Source organism: Cydia amplana, chromosome 12, assembly GCF_948474715.1.
Source record: "Cydia amplana chromosome 12, ilCydAmpl1.1, whole genome shotgun sequence".
In the NCBI taxonomy this organism is placed as follows: domain Eukaryota; kingdom Metazoa; phylum Arthropoda; class Insecta; order Lepidoptera; family Tortricidae; genus Cydia; species Cydia amplana.
In genome coordinates this window covers 8,428,080-8,442,844 of record NC_086080.1, presented here as the reverse complement: position 1 = coordinate 8,442,844, position 14,765 = coordinate 8,428,080, and the positions used below count along the sequence as shown (strand labels likewise).

Sequence of the window (14,765 nt, the reverse complement as noted above, 5' to 3'; positions counted from 1 at the left end):
GCGGGTAATTCTGGCGGTTTATGGTACATTGGCGCGTAGGTACCGTGCGGTACCTCTAAAAAGCGCGGTTGAGGTCTGCTAGCCCGATCGGCGGCCGCACGCGGCGCGGTCTCTTTCGGCGGCGGGATTTTAACGTTTTCACTCGCGATCTCGCGCTGTAACCTAGCTTGTCGTTCTACCCAACTTCTAGTCCGTTCTTCGACGGTCGCGTCACTGCTGCCGACAGACTGCGCCTTCAGTTGCGCAACCTGCAGCCTTAACTTTGCAGTGTCGGACTCTGCCTTAGCAACGGTTAGAGTGGCTTTATGAACCTCGAGCTCGGCCATTAGCACGGCTAATTTTTTATCGCGTTCCCTATTTACCGATTCGCGATTTCTCTTTGACGATTCGCGATCAGACGGCGCCCGCGGCGGCGGCGCGACATCGGTGTCTTTATGCACTAGCGTATTTGACCTACTGCGAACTAATACCGTATTGTCGAACGCTTCCGAGTGTACCGACTCGTTCTCACCGGTAGTGTTCCGGTTGCCACTGGTGCCCTTGCTCCACGTATTGGTCTCGCCGGACGTAGTCTTTCCGGCCGAGGGGGTAGGGGTGTCCATGTTCGGTGCGGGGGCAGGCTGGCCCTTGGTGCGCGAGCGAAGGCTTCGTGCTTCCTTTTCGGACATCTTCTTCTTGGAACCACTTCACTTTACACTTTACACACGCGGGGGGTCCCTAACTATATACCTGCCTACGCCTATGATCTGACGTTACAGAGCGCAACGTCGATGCCCTAAGCGTGGATCCCTCGTGGCACTGAGTCTCCCGCAATAGCAAAGTGATTGCCTAGAGCGTTTGAAAGCAGTGTGTTGGTATCAACCATGTGACACATGCAACGAAAGTTGCCAGGACACGTGAGTGGAGGTAAACCTACAACACTGCACGGTCCGTCCGGCAAGCCGGTAATTGGGGTATGGAAAGGTTATTGGGGTAGGGTCTGAACCGAAGCGAACTTCTAGGCTCAGCGCGTACTTTATTCTTTCTTGCCGTCTGAGTTAAGCAATAGTTCGCTTGAAACTCAGCGCGTACGTGTTTCTTTCTTCATTCGGCAGCGAAGGACCAAACTGTCGAGCGTAGACTGTAGCTTTTTTTCTTTATATTTGTTCTCCGAAGTGAAGAAACGCAGTCAGGAACGCGCCGGCCGCTAACATAGCGCAGAAGTCCGCTTTACCTCCAATTTACCACCAATTACCGGGATGTGTTTATGTGGAATAAAAACACATATTTAACTTTAATAATACTGGAGAGTGTTCAAGCAAAGTGCTTGGGTGGGTGAGTAAAACTCTCTGAATAAGCAACCAAGATCGGGGTTTATATAGGCAGAATATCCCGTCGTAGGTACTTTTCCAGCAACTAGGGAGTGTTACATGGAGAGTCAGTTTTATTTATTTCGACCAATCACCTTAATCTAATACATTTTATTAAATACAGTGATACAAGACTTAAAACTAGGCACATAACATTCCACACAATACATTAACATGATATAAACGGTAAAAAACACATAAAAGTAAAATTACACGAAATTACACGTAAAATCAAGATTAAACTAAAACATGCATGATTAAGAGCTATTCACGACAGCCATAAAGTTTATTTTCCCTACAAGTATTTCTCTTGCCCCATACCAGGCGTATCTCACTCCGCGATTTCGTCGCTTTGCTACAGGTAGCTAAAAGTACAGTATCCGTTCGGCCCCAATTTTGGGGAAAGCCATAAGCCGCGCGTGGCGCTGTCGCCACCTAGCGGTTATATCTGTGCTGATCGTAAAAGACGCGTTTTGTTAGAGAGTGAGTCTTCTGTACTTAGTAGGTACTATTATTTATTCTGTGCCCATACTTTCTCTTAGTCCACCTTACTTTATCTATTTTTGACCACTTCCTCATAAGTAGGTAGTAATAGAAGCTTATTTTGATTGTAATAACAGCATTGATATAGTATAAAGAACTGGATACCCAATCAGCCGCCAAAAATGGCCCCACAAAAGTGATGTCAAAACAGATCATGCATTACTTTTTCGTTTAGTCTTGTTTGAAACGCTCAAATGTGAAGTTGTCAACAATTACGAAATGTGCCGTTAAAATATGTAAAAATAACAATGATAAAACAAGGAAAAAGGATGGAATGTATTTCTTTCGGTTAGTTCTTTGGATAGCATTACATAATTTATGTAATCTGGTGGTAATTTTATGGTTTTGAATAAATTAATTTGTTAGTACCAAAGAAGGGATGTCAAGGAACAAAATTCTATTAAGTCGATGTGAGGTCAATATTTTTTTATATTTTTATATGGAATTCATAAGAAATAATATTATGTTTAAATTGAAGATTTCCAAGAAAACCTATGCGACGTGCAAAGTGGACTGCTATTTAATTATAGCAAGAGATAGGGGTGATGCAGTTTTAAACAAGGCAAAATGGCACTTGTGTGTTTGGCCCATTTCCCTGTTTCCGACATATACACCACCAATAAGGGCTTATATCGACTAACTGTAAATGCTAAACCTGTCGGAACACAGTGACAACCACAGGATTTTTTTTTATAAAGTATAGGTAGACTTTATAAAAAAAATCCAATCAGTATCTAAATGTCCCCGTGCACCCGTGCTATGAGTAAATGTAGATCTTAAATACACAGTTATTTAATAAGTAGAATTTATTTCAAAGAAATTAGTATTTAAAGACGTATACTTACGAATTAAAAATTTAATTTGTTTGAATTTGAACCACGAATTAATTTTATTTGAGCTCCCGATTAAATTAAATTTGTTTTATTTATTACTTCAATTTTAATATTTTCCTGTACAGTAATACATATTAAAGTGTACCAAAGTGACTCCATTCGTTCATTATTCTCGTTTGACGTTGTTTGACGTAAATACGTTACGTTTAGTGCCATCGGACTAAATTTTTTAACAGTGTTGGTACTTATGTTTGCAAATTTGACACTTAATGCTTACGACATTAAGCTCTTTTCTGTACGAAACATTTATCTTGACTCAAAATTTACGTAAGCGTTTTTATCATCAATGCAAATGGTGCGAAACGTCATTGGGATCCACATTTCTTGACGTTTTTGTTCTGCTTTGTGTGTCTATTTCTTTTATATTAAGTCAGTGAATAACAGGTTATGAATTTGATCTGGATTCGTTTTTGATATGAGCTGTCAGCTGTCAAAACTAACTTTTCTAGTTGGAGAAACACAATAAACCACATATTTTCATGTCATACCTATATATGTATATTAGATGCCCGATATTCGGTATATGTACACAGGCAGCGCAGCGCTAGTAAAATAAATAGGGAGATACATGCGTAAAAATATAAATGAATCATGCGGAAACCAATACGTTTTGTATACAAATACAGATATTGATATTCCGCAGCCAGTTGCCGCAAACAGTTTGAATTGTAACATTTATTGTGTACCAATTTTCAGATACTGTTAGCATAACAAACGCCAAAAAGTATATATGTACATCAATTATATAGGTATTATAATAGTTTTTAGTAATACAGTTTCGCTTATTTTCATATACTTACTTGTTATACTTGCAAAATCAAAGAGAGAGGGATAATTGCAAGGGAGCTTTAAAATTTTAAACTAAGAAAAGTTTTTATGTGGGTACTAGTTATCCGGGAATGATATAATATACCCAAATAGATAATTTTAACCTATGAACATGTAACATACATAATTATGTTAAAATATCCATCATTCAAAACAAATATTCGTACCCTAATCGCGATTAGGACATGCAGATTGGTAGACAGGGTCGCTGACTAAGATTGGAGGCCGTCCAATAAACATATAACTAAACTCACCTAAACATACATACAGGTCGTAAAAGGTGACATATTCGCTGTAACCTTCAATATCATGCTTGGAAGAAGGGTCAACGACATCAATGTGTCAGGAGAAGGTTCAAAGAGGTTTCCGTCTTGTCCTCACAAATCTTACGGAACGTTGGCCATAACTTAACTTGCCAAGTCGTAGAGCCAACAGACTTTTGTGCCAGGTGAATCGTTGGGTTGTACTCTATATTTTGCGACGATGCGGTCAGTTTTTACCTTATATTTGTCAATTCGAACGTACATTGTATAATCGAAATGATGTCATATTGCTTTTACCTACTTTTTCGTACCTACATGTATTTGCGCAAGTGAGACACATGAGCGTTTGTACGTTTGAATTGCTACTGTTCTTGGAGTTTGGTTTTAGTTATTGGATTATTAGTAAATATGTACCTAAGTTTATTTTAGATTTAGATTTAGATTCATTTATTTCTCAATAAGTATTACATGTTTTTATTACAATCGAATATAAAGATGAATACATATCAAGATCGTCAAAATATTCGCATCATTAATTAAATTATTTATAGAATTAGCAGATAATATACCTAATATAATTGAACACTACATGCCTTAAACGTTATTAATTTTCAATTTACAGATATAATTACTTAAATTACTTAAACAGTTAAAATTACAAGTTTGCGGTGGAGTCAGTACTCATTATTTAGGTATTCCTTTACACTGTACACTGTCTTTTTGAGTAGCAATTTCTTTACTTGGCGACTGAAGGTGTTGAAATTAGTTTCGGCTTTAGTTTCTTTTGGCAACTTATTATATAATTTTTGAGCCATTATCTTAGCGCAATTTTTTGTAATACTTAATCTACAATTTACTGGCCTCAGATCGTCTGGATACCTTGTTGGGCGTATACTGATATCCCTAGCACATACAAATTGACTTTGGTTTCTTCTTACATATAGTAATATCTCATAAATATATGTTGATACTGATGTTAGAATACCTAGGTTTTTAAATGGTCCCTACAACATTCCCTATTTCCCTACTTTCCCTATTTTTCAAAATACTTTATACTAATAACGTCAGTACTGTAATTGCTAATAATTTAGTGTTGTAATAGTTTTTCTCACGATTAATAACAATTAATGGTAGTATTAGTAAATAGTAGAAGAAAACACTACTAATAATTATAATTACGAAACGTCACAGGAATAACAATAACCTGGTTAAGGAAAGAAAAAGCATGTGAAAACATTCATGTAGGTACTCCAAGTTAGGAATAGTTTCCTGAAAAATAAAACTTAATATAAAATCTTTCTTTTTTGGCATTACCTATTTAAATCAATTGTGTCAAGTAATTGCGTTAAAAATGCAATTTTCCTAAATAAAAAGCGGCCAAGTTCGCCCATGAAGGGTTCCGTATTTAGGCGATTTATGACGTATAAAAAAAAACTACTAGATCTCGTTCAAACCAATTTTCGGTGGAAGTTTACATGGTAATGTACATCATATATTTTTTTTAGTTTTATTATTCTCTTATTTTAGAAGTTACAGGGGGGGGGACACATTTTACCATTTGGAAGTGTCTCTCGCGCAAACTATTCAGTTTAGAAAAAAATGATATTAGAAACCTCAATATCATTTTTGAAGACCTATCCATAGATACCCCACACGTATGGGTTTGATGAAAAAAAAAATTTTTGAGTTTCAGTTCGAAGTATGGGGAACCCCAATTTTTTTTTGTTTTTTTTCTATTTTTGTGTGAAAATCTTAATGCGGTTCACAGAATACATCTATTTACCAAGTTTCAACAATATAGTTTCGGAGAAAAGTGGCTGTGACATACGGACGGACAGACAGACAGACAGACAGACATGACGAATCTATAAGGGTTCCGTTTTTTGCCATTTGGCTACGGAACCCTAAAAAGCAACGGGTTGCACTCCGGGAGTGCCGGCAGAAGTGAAAACTCAATGACATTGTAACAGTTTTTCGATCAGGTCACGTGTCCGTCTTACGGTCACGTGATCTGTCGCGAGTTTAACATTTTTTCCCCATCACAAAAAGTGCACAGCACCGCTAAAGAAATTTTCACTTCAAAAACGATAATACAACCAAAACACAAAGAGCATTTAGGCCCCGCATAGGTACGTATCGCTGTTTGCGAAACCGACGATACTGCGATCGACTGGCCTCATTGTTTGACGCGCGGCATTGTGAGGGAAATGTCATAGCCCATGTAGCTTGTACTCGCCTTGTTTACCTACGGTTTTTATGGAAGTATGTGTGAAAGGCTTATTTTGTCGGCCGGTAGTTGTACTGTAGGCTACGGGTTTTTACGCTTTCGTTTTACCTTTATAAAATGATTGACGCGCCACCGTCTTTGACATGGTAAATGCTGATTGGTATTTATTTGGAATGAAAAGCGGAATAGCGGACGTGTTATACTGTTATCAGTATACATAGTTATTATCCTACCGTGGCAATTCAAATTATTAAGCTTTATTACGATCATTATATCTTAAACTTAGGTAAGATCAATGTGGCTAATTCCGTGATAGGTATTTTATCGTAACAATGTGAATAGAATATTATCTACTGCACCAATAAAGTCCAAAATGTTTTGACCTTGATTATAGCGAAAGGTCCCACGCGACTTGTAAAACACTTTTATGGCTTCCATTATAAGTTTGTGTCCTTGACATGCCACGAAGAGCACCTTTAATGTGACTTTGCCTAGCAGTGAAACAACCAGCGAGACGAGCACAACTTTCCGTCAAATCGCAAGTCGTGCGCGATGATGTCATATATTCCTCTTGTACAAACTCTCATGTCTTAATGTAACAAAAGTTGGTTTTGTTTCTTCTAAAAATGTTTCGTGTGTGAATAGAAATTAAAACAACTCATTCAAGTTATTTTTTTTATTTTCTTGTAGAATAATTACAAAGATTATTGATTTTTTTCACTCAATTTTTATGGCCGATTTTCCGAAAATGGCAGGCTTGTTCGAAAGAATGTGAATATCTAACTTTCCAATTCTGATCTATAGCCAAAATAATATATTTTTATATATATATTTTATAAACTTCAATACAGTTCTACTGTAACCGTATGAAGGATGACTCACGCTAGACCGGGCCGTGCCCGGGCCGAGTCGTCCGACATGTAATTTTCTATGATGGCTGATCGGTGATCACGTGGTGCTTTCCATAGAAAACTAATCGCCGGAAGCTCCAGCCCGGTCCCGGCCCGGTCTAGCGTGAGTCATCCTTAAAACGACGTTAAAACATTATGTCAAAAGTATTAATAACATTTGCCTAAACTTAATAAATTTTTCGACTTTTCGTCTTAGTAAAAAATATAAGAAATGATTCGGTTAAATTGTGTTTTAATAATAATCGGGAGATATTTCATACTAAAAGGGGGTGTTGCGGCAGGGGTAGGGGTTGCGACGCTAGTGTGCTTAAAGCACCATACCCAAAGGTATCATACTACATCATTACTACATTCATAAAAGGCTGGCTATAATTTATCCAGTAAAGGATGGTACGGCAGTGTTTGCTTCGCGCTCGACTTGGCTTGGTTCAAAAAACACAATTTAACCGAATCAAAAATAGTACTTAGTCATTTATGTCTTTTCTACTATTTTATGTGATGGGAAGTCACCGTGACATAAGCAACATCGGAGGAGCCACTTAAGCGTTGCTGACCCTTGAGAACCCTGAATTTCCCTTTTAGAACCCCACGTCTCGTAGTCGTAGATATTCCGGAGGAGGTAACTCATTCCAGATTCTGGACGTAGTCCTAAGAATAGAGTATAGGGTCCTTCTTAAAATAAATGTGTTCAAAGGATCTGGTAAGCGGTTACAAAAGGTTTTGGACGTACGAGCGTCCGTAGACTACGGTAGGTAACTGCCGTGGTATAAAATAGAAAATAAACTAATTGTAAAGTACAAACTTAGCATTTAAATATTTACCTCATATAGGTATGTATCTACACTGCCGTGTCACGCGCATCTCATGTAACTTTAAAAGTTTCAAGATAATTAAGTTTAAAGTTTTAAAGATTCAAATGCTGTTATCGTTGACGGTTCATCGTATTTTTTTATTTTTTTCTAATCAACATGTTTTCATTTTTTTTTCGCATGTCGCCAGTCATGCCTAACTCCGGTAACTTAAGAAACGATGGTGATATTTTGGTTGTGTCCGTCATGCAACTCAAGTTAACTGAGTTGTGTCTGACGCCATTGGCAAAAAAATGAAGTTACATGAGTTAGTCATATGCTTTTCTCAGTAAATAATGAAGATTTTCAAAATTTTCTTTTAGAAGATATATATATATATAATGGTTTTTAAGACGATTTAGACTGGTTACCCGTAAATCATTGTAACTCGAGTTAACGGAGTTTGGCTTGACACGGCAGAACACAAAAAAATATTTCATTTAGGTAGCGTATAGGTAGGTTGGTACAACTTATCACCAACTTACATACATCCTGCATCAATTGGCCACCTCCCCCAAGAGTGTTCTTAATTAGGTAATTTCTAAAATCCAAACGCAGTTAATAATATTGTATTTATTTCTCAATTTTGTAGCTAGATTGTAGGCGCTTAAAACATTGGAAATTTCATTACAAGCTTTTTCTTTAACAATAGAGATTTTTATTTGAATTCGTTCCCTGATCTCCACATCCATCAAGAAGCAATCTTAGACCCGTCAAAGACCTAAAGGGCTAAAGGTCAGACAGTCTCATTTAAATCTGCCCTAGTCAAACAAGGCAAGACGAACAGTATGAATTTACTTCGACGAATGGATGGTACAACGGAATACGTGGCAGTTTTATATATAGGCGGATTTATTCGACAGAATAAAAAGAAAAGTTTTTTGAGAATCAATAAGGATTTTTATTTTCGTAACTAGAATACATAGGTAATAAATTGAATCATGATTTAGTAATTTGTCATGACAAAATATTATACTTACCTACCCACCGTCGCTCGTGAAATAAATGTGATTTATAGATCACATTAGTACATACATAGTTAGTACATTAGAATCTGGATCTATTAATGCAAAGCTCGAATATGATTTAACAATCTGTTAAGGTGTTAATCTTGTTTTTTGATACGACCAGTGCCCTGTTTATCAAAAGCTTATTGTAACTTATAATACAAGTAGTAGTCCCTTTCTAACAAAAGCTCTCAAAAAGTAACTTCCACTTGTATTACAAGTCACAAGCTTTTGATAAACAGGGCACAGGGACCCGTTTCTCAAAAGCTTGTAACTTGTAATACAAGTGGTAGTCCCTTTCTAACAAAAGCTGTCAAAAAGTAACTTCCACTTGTATTACAAGTTACAAGCTTTTGATAAACAGGGCACTGGTCGATTGCTCACGCTTACTTATTGGTGGGCCCAATATAGAATCAAAGTGGTGCCATTAAGCATCTCGTTTGCACTTATGCCTAATGACATCAATATTAAATTGATAAACCAGAATCGGCCCCCAGTAAACTAGTAAGAGGTACTGATAATCAGAGAGAATTGGCATTATTTTTACATCAGATTGATGGAGAGTTACATAGAATAAACGAAACAAGATTTTTGGAACCTCAGTGATGCAAATGAGTTATAAAAGTTTGTATTTTATAACAGAAATATCTATCATTAAACTGAAAACATTTAAACAAGTAATTAAGTTGCTAAAGCAGGACGCCACAGTTGCGGGTTCGAATCCCGGTCGGGTCACATATCTCTAGTTTTTCAACAACATTTTCAACATTTAATATAAATATAAAATTGTTAAAAAGTTTTAATGCGCATTAAAACGCGCAAACGATATGTAGTTTGGGCGCCACTATACGCAGAATATGCGCACCGTCATCATATTTACCCTATACATAGCTACATACACATATAACTATTGTATTATAGGTACTGCCAAGCACAGTATGCGACCTCGCATTATATATGGGAGCTTCAGTCATAGGTTAATCCTTACGATGCCTGCCTGTTGCGAGTTTAAGACTTGATTTTCTTCGATAATCTATGTAGGTATCCTTTGGATGTTTTATTTCACCGAAAAGCAACTTCTATACGAGAAATTCATTGGTACTAATCGGTTTGAATCTCCAAGCTCCTGATTCGACGCCGAAAGCTTTATATATATATATATATATACATACGTGTATACATATATGTGTGAGTGTGTCTATATCTATAATTAAATGAATGATTATAAAAAAACCTGTAGGTAGATTTATTGTAGGTACTTAAGTAAAGTTCTGAAAAAGTTTGGGAACAAACAAAAAGCTCTAGCAACTAGGATAGGTCAGAACTTTATGTTAAATTATTTATTTATTTTGTTGACCAAAAATAACAATGGTAAAATACTACCTACTTACTAATTCATGTAGATTGATTTTCTACCTTCGTACACATCAAAGGGACCTATTTGTAACCTGTAATTTGAAACATAGGTACTATAACAGAAAGCAATTACAACAAATTAATGTATTAAAGCGAGCTGTAATAAATTAGTTACCTCACAGTTGAAACTGGATTAGTCGAAACAGAAATTCCATGTTGGCACTCGCAATTCAATCGTCTGTTATTAATTACGGCCACTGACACAAGCAAACGTCACATGGATTACAACATGCCAGATATTCGTTCATTAAACACACCGCAACTCTACGAGTACGACATCCCGCTCATAGCCTTCGCTCAGTCATTTGTATTAATACATCAATGTTCAAAAATTAAGTCTGTACAAAACTGTCTGTTTCGTGAACAAAGGACGTCATCTTTTAGCGTACCGTCTACGCTTTTTATGAGTGACATTCACAAAGGGTCCCTTTTATTCACATCTAACAAAAAATAACAAAACGCCACGAATCGTCGCCGGCGCTATTGTCCGATAGCGTAGGCGGAACACAAAGTGCGATCGTCTACGGCGTAGCGCGTCTCGGTGCCGCTACGGGCGGCTCGCTACTGGCGGGGGCTACAACGGCCCGGACCGTCCGCACACAGCCGCATCGAGCTCGCGAGCTCGTCTGTACGCCCCGACTCACTCACACATATACACTTATTACAACAACTCGCGAGAGGAAGCGGGAAAGTAGCATTTTTGGACTCGTAAATGATGTACACACTAAGGGTGATTTACTCACACACACGCGTCTCCAAAGTACAAGTTTGTTCATGCCCATACACATAGAAGCGATTTAAACTTGTAATCCCTAACGATGATTTGAATTTAAGGGATTTTGTTTACCGTAGAACTTTCGGTATTCCATCGGTTAATACGATACGAGTATGTACTCGCAGATTATCGGGCGACGCAGCCTGAATTTTCGTGTCCGCTTGCCCATGATGTAATAATAAAGAAGTATACTGCCGTATTCGAACTTCAAGATATTCACAAGAGACGACACGTATTAGATTCATTCTAGATACGTTATAGTTTAGATTTGAACTATGTAGTTCTCTTTTACAGCTCAATTCGGGCAACCAATGTCACTTTTACGTTAAGTAGATCTATTAGATGTGAATTGGATCTCTAAGTCATATCTTGTGGAAATAGTTCAAGAGTATCTCCAGAATCGCGGAAATGTCAAAATTGACAGGTTAGATCTTAAAAATATCGTTATCTTATCTCGGTGATGTCTAGAAGATATCTAATAGATGTCTATTTCAAAATCCGAATCGGGGCCATTTTTATTTACACTATCAAGCAATATTATTTCCAAGGAATCTCATTCAATTAGACTACGCTGCAGATTTTCCTGATAGAAGTATTATTACTAAGGTTAAGTTCTTCGTTGATTGGTCTATAGTAAGGCGTGGGATTATCCAGGCTCCATCAACAATATTGCTGGCTTATACAATATCAGCAGGGCGCTAATAGCACTCGGACTTAGTAGGTACGTTCCCTTCCTAAGGGCCCGATTCGGATTTTGAACTAGATATCTATTAGACATCACCAAGATACGACAACGATATTTTTAAGATCTAGCCACATCTAGCCCGTCAAATTTGAGATTTCCGCGATTTTGGAGATACTCTTGAACGATTTCCACAATGTCTAAAACGTCTCGTTATGTATTTTTAGATCTCAAAACGATTTTGAAACGATCTACGATAATTTAACGTAAAAGTGACATTGGTTTCCCGAATTGAGCGGCAAAAGATATCTAGTTTAAATCGAAACTACCAGGTATCTAGTACATATCGTATCGTTCTCTTCTCTATAACGGATATTGTTTTCCGAATACCGCGGTATCTTCCAATAACAGACCAAACTTGTAATAACCTATCTGAAACAATTTAATGATTCAAGTGGTTTGCCGCTTAACCTATTATATACCTTAACTTTGGCGGTGGTAGCAGCGCCTTATGGCCAGCGCCGGCTACTCCAAGGGACGCAGCCATGCGGTAGAATGAGATAGCAATCCATCAAGTCCATTGGAGTGGCCGGCGCTGGGCCATCGTATAGAGGAGCCATTAAACGTTTATTTAAATAGAGTCGGACCACGCTAAGTTTGCATGCCCAGTGCTTCGTCAAGACTAAAAAAACCGGCCAAGTGCGAGTCGGACTCGCGCACGGAGGGTTCCGCACCATCAACAAAAAATTGAGCAAAAAAATCGTGTTTGTTGTATGGGAGCCCCCCTTAAATATTTATTTTATTTATTCGAAACTTATGTACGAAATATCATTTGATATTTACCAGTCGCTTTTCGGTGAAGGAAAACATCGTGAGGAAACCGGACTAATCCCAATATGAGCCTAGTTTACCCTCTGGGTTGGAAGGTCAGATGGCAGTCGCTTTCGTAAAAACTAGTGCCCACGTCAATTACTGAGATTAGTTGCCAAGCGGACCCCAGGCTCCCATGAGCCGTGGCAAAATGCCGGGACAACGCGAGGAAGATGATGATGATGAGTTCGGGGAGGTTCTAGGGAGTGCTCCCGGTACTGGTTTTCTATACAAATACAGTACCGGAACCGGGAATTCCCGTTTCTTGTCATACAAACTCAGTACCGGGAGCATTCCCTAGTAAGTTCTCATATCTTTTCTATATTTTTCGTTTCATTCTCCACGTTTATATGTTCCAATTTGTAAGGACGGCCTATTTTTGCCCATATTTTTTCCCTGCCGGCAAAATACTCATCGTCGTAATTAATCGGAGGTACTCCAGCGCTGACCCGCCCGGGGTTGTTTCCGCATAAGTGTAAGGCCTGAGTGGACGCTCGAGTAGGGCGTGCAGCGGGGCGGGGCGTGCGGCGTGCATGTTAAAAAATGCAAACGTATCTATAGGAGCGGCCTTAGTGCACGCTGCTCAAATTACTCCTGACCCCGACGCCACGCTGCACGCCCCGCCGAACGCTCCGCTTCGAGCGTCTACTCAGGCCTTAGTGTAAGGCCTGAGTGGACGCTCGAGTTGATCGTGCAGCGGGGCGTGGCGTGCGGCATGCATGTTAAACAAATGCAAACGTATAGGAGCGGCCTTAGTGCACGCTGCTCTAATCACTTGTGAGCCCGATGCCACGCTGCACGCCCCGCCGAACGCTCCGCTTCGAGCGTCTACTCAGGCCTTACACTAACGCCGCGGCGACGCAGAGAAACGACAAGCAGTCTGTTCTACTCTGGCGGTCCACCCAAAGCTCACCTTTTTTTCTGTTTCCCATTACGGTTTACGCTATTTATCCCATGACAAAAATCTCCGACCACCACTCCTAAACGCGTATCTTATTTTTAGTTAATTAAATTAATAAATTGATTAAATTAATAATGTTTAAATTAAATTAAATAGATTAAATAATATTTTTTTGTTTTACGCGTCACGTGCCCTTATGGTACAGCCGGCACTTCTCAAAAGCGCCTTATAGTTCTTTATCTCAAAATTGTCTTTACCATCAACTTATTAAATATTTTACTAAGTAGCAATTTATAAATGTCTTTTTTTTTGTTGCTACAGTAGGTAATTTATTGTTAATCCAGCCAGACACGCCAGATTAGGATTATTTGTACCTATTTTATATTTGGGCGGACCAACTTTTTAGCGGACACTCAATCTGCCTAGTTTCTTATTGTATTTTTTGTAGTAGTTATGAGCAATTTTCATGAGTAAGGTACAATTAAACATGGTAAGATAATATTGGTGTATAGATTTTTTGACGGATAACAACATATGCGTGAAGCTTCTAATTTCCATATTTATTATTATTTGTTAGTCTACTATCTCAAGTTTAAAATGACAAGTCCCCCTCGCCGTTTCGTCCTCAACAAAACTTAAATTTAATAACCCAACTCTTGCGTTAGTCAATAATCTTTCGCGAACAATAAATAAGTGATGGTAAATAGAGTTAAAGTAAAACTTTATTTATACCTCAAACAAAAACACACGTTTCTACGCCTTAATGAAAAAACTTTCACCGTTTCAATTAGAGTCCCTTCAAAGACTGTAATTTTCGACGTTAACGAGCTTAATTTTATCGAAAATTAATTGCGACATCTTCATTGAAAAGTTTTCACAAGTTTAGTATCTGAAATTTGGAATAAAACTTTTCACAATGCAGTACCGGTTCAAGGAATACAAGGCTGTACATATATTTTGACCTCCTATAGGAGTTGGAGTTTTAGACCGTACAGCGCACGAGTTACGTACAATAAAGGAAATATTTTTTCACAAACGAAAGCTTATAATATCTCAAAAAAGTAATCCTAAACAATGATCAGTGAATGGCACTCGCACACGTTGTTGCATTCTGGCGGCCCGATTCGAACTTTAAGATACGTCAAATATTTCATCTAGATACGAAATGGATTAGATGTCAGTGTCAAAAGTGACGTTTCTTTTGACACAACATCACTGGGACATGGGAAATTTCGTATAATTATAGTGATAG

At 38.1% G+C, this 14,765-nt stretch overlaps 1 protein-coding gene across 1 annotated transcript in view; it reads right to left on the bottom strand.

Moving 5' to 3' along the window:
* Window positions 1–11,164, bottom strand: part of LOC134652961 (uncharacterized) — an 84,110-nt gene extending 72,946 nt beyond the window's left edge. The window contains exon 1 of the mRNA XM_063508205.1: window positions 10,401–11,164. The gene's annotated coding sequence lies outside the window, so the exon portion shown is untranslated. The remainder of the gene's footprint in view (window positions 1–10,400) is intronic.
* Between the last annotated feature and the right edge of the window lie 3,601 nt (window positions 11,165–14,765).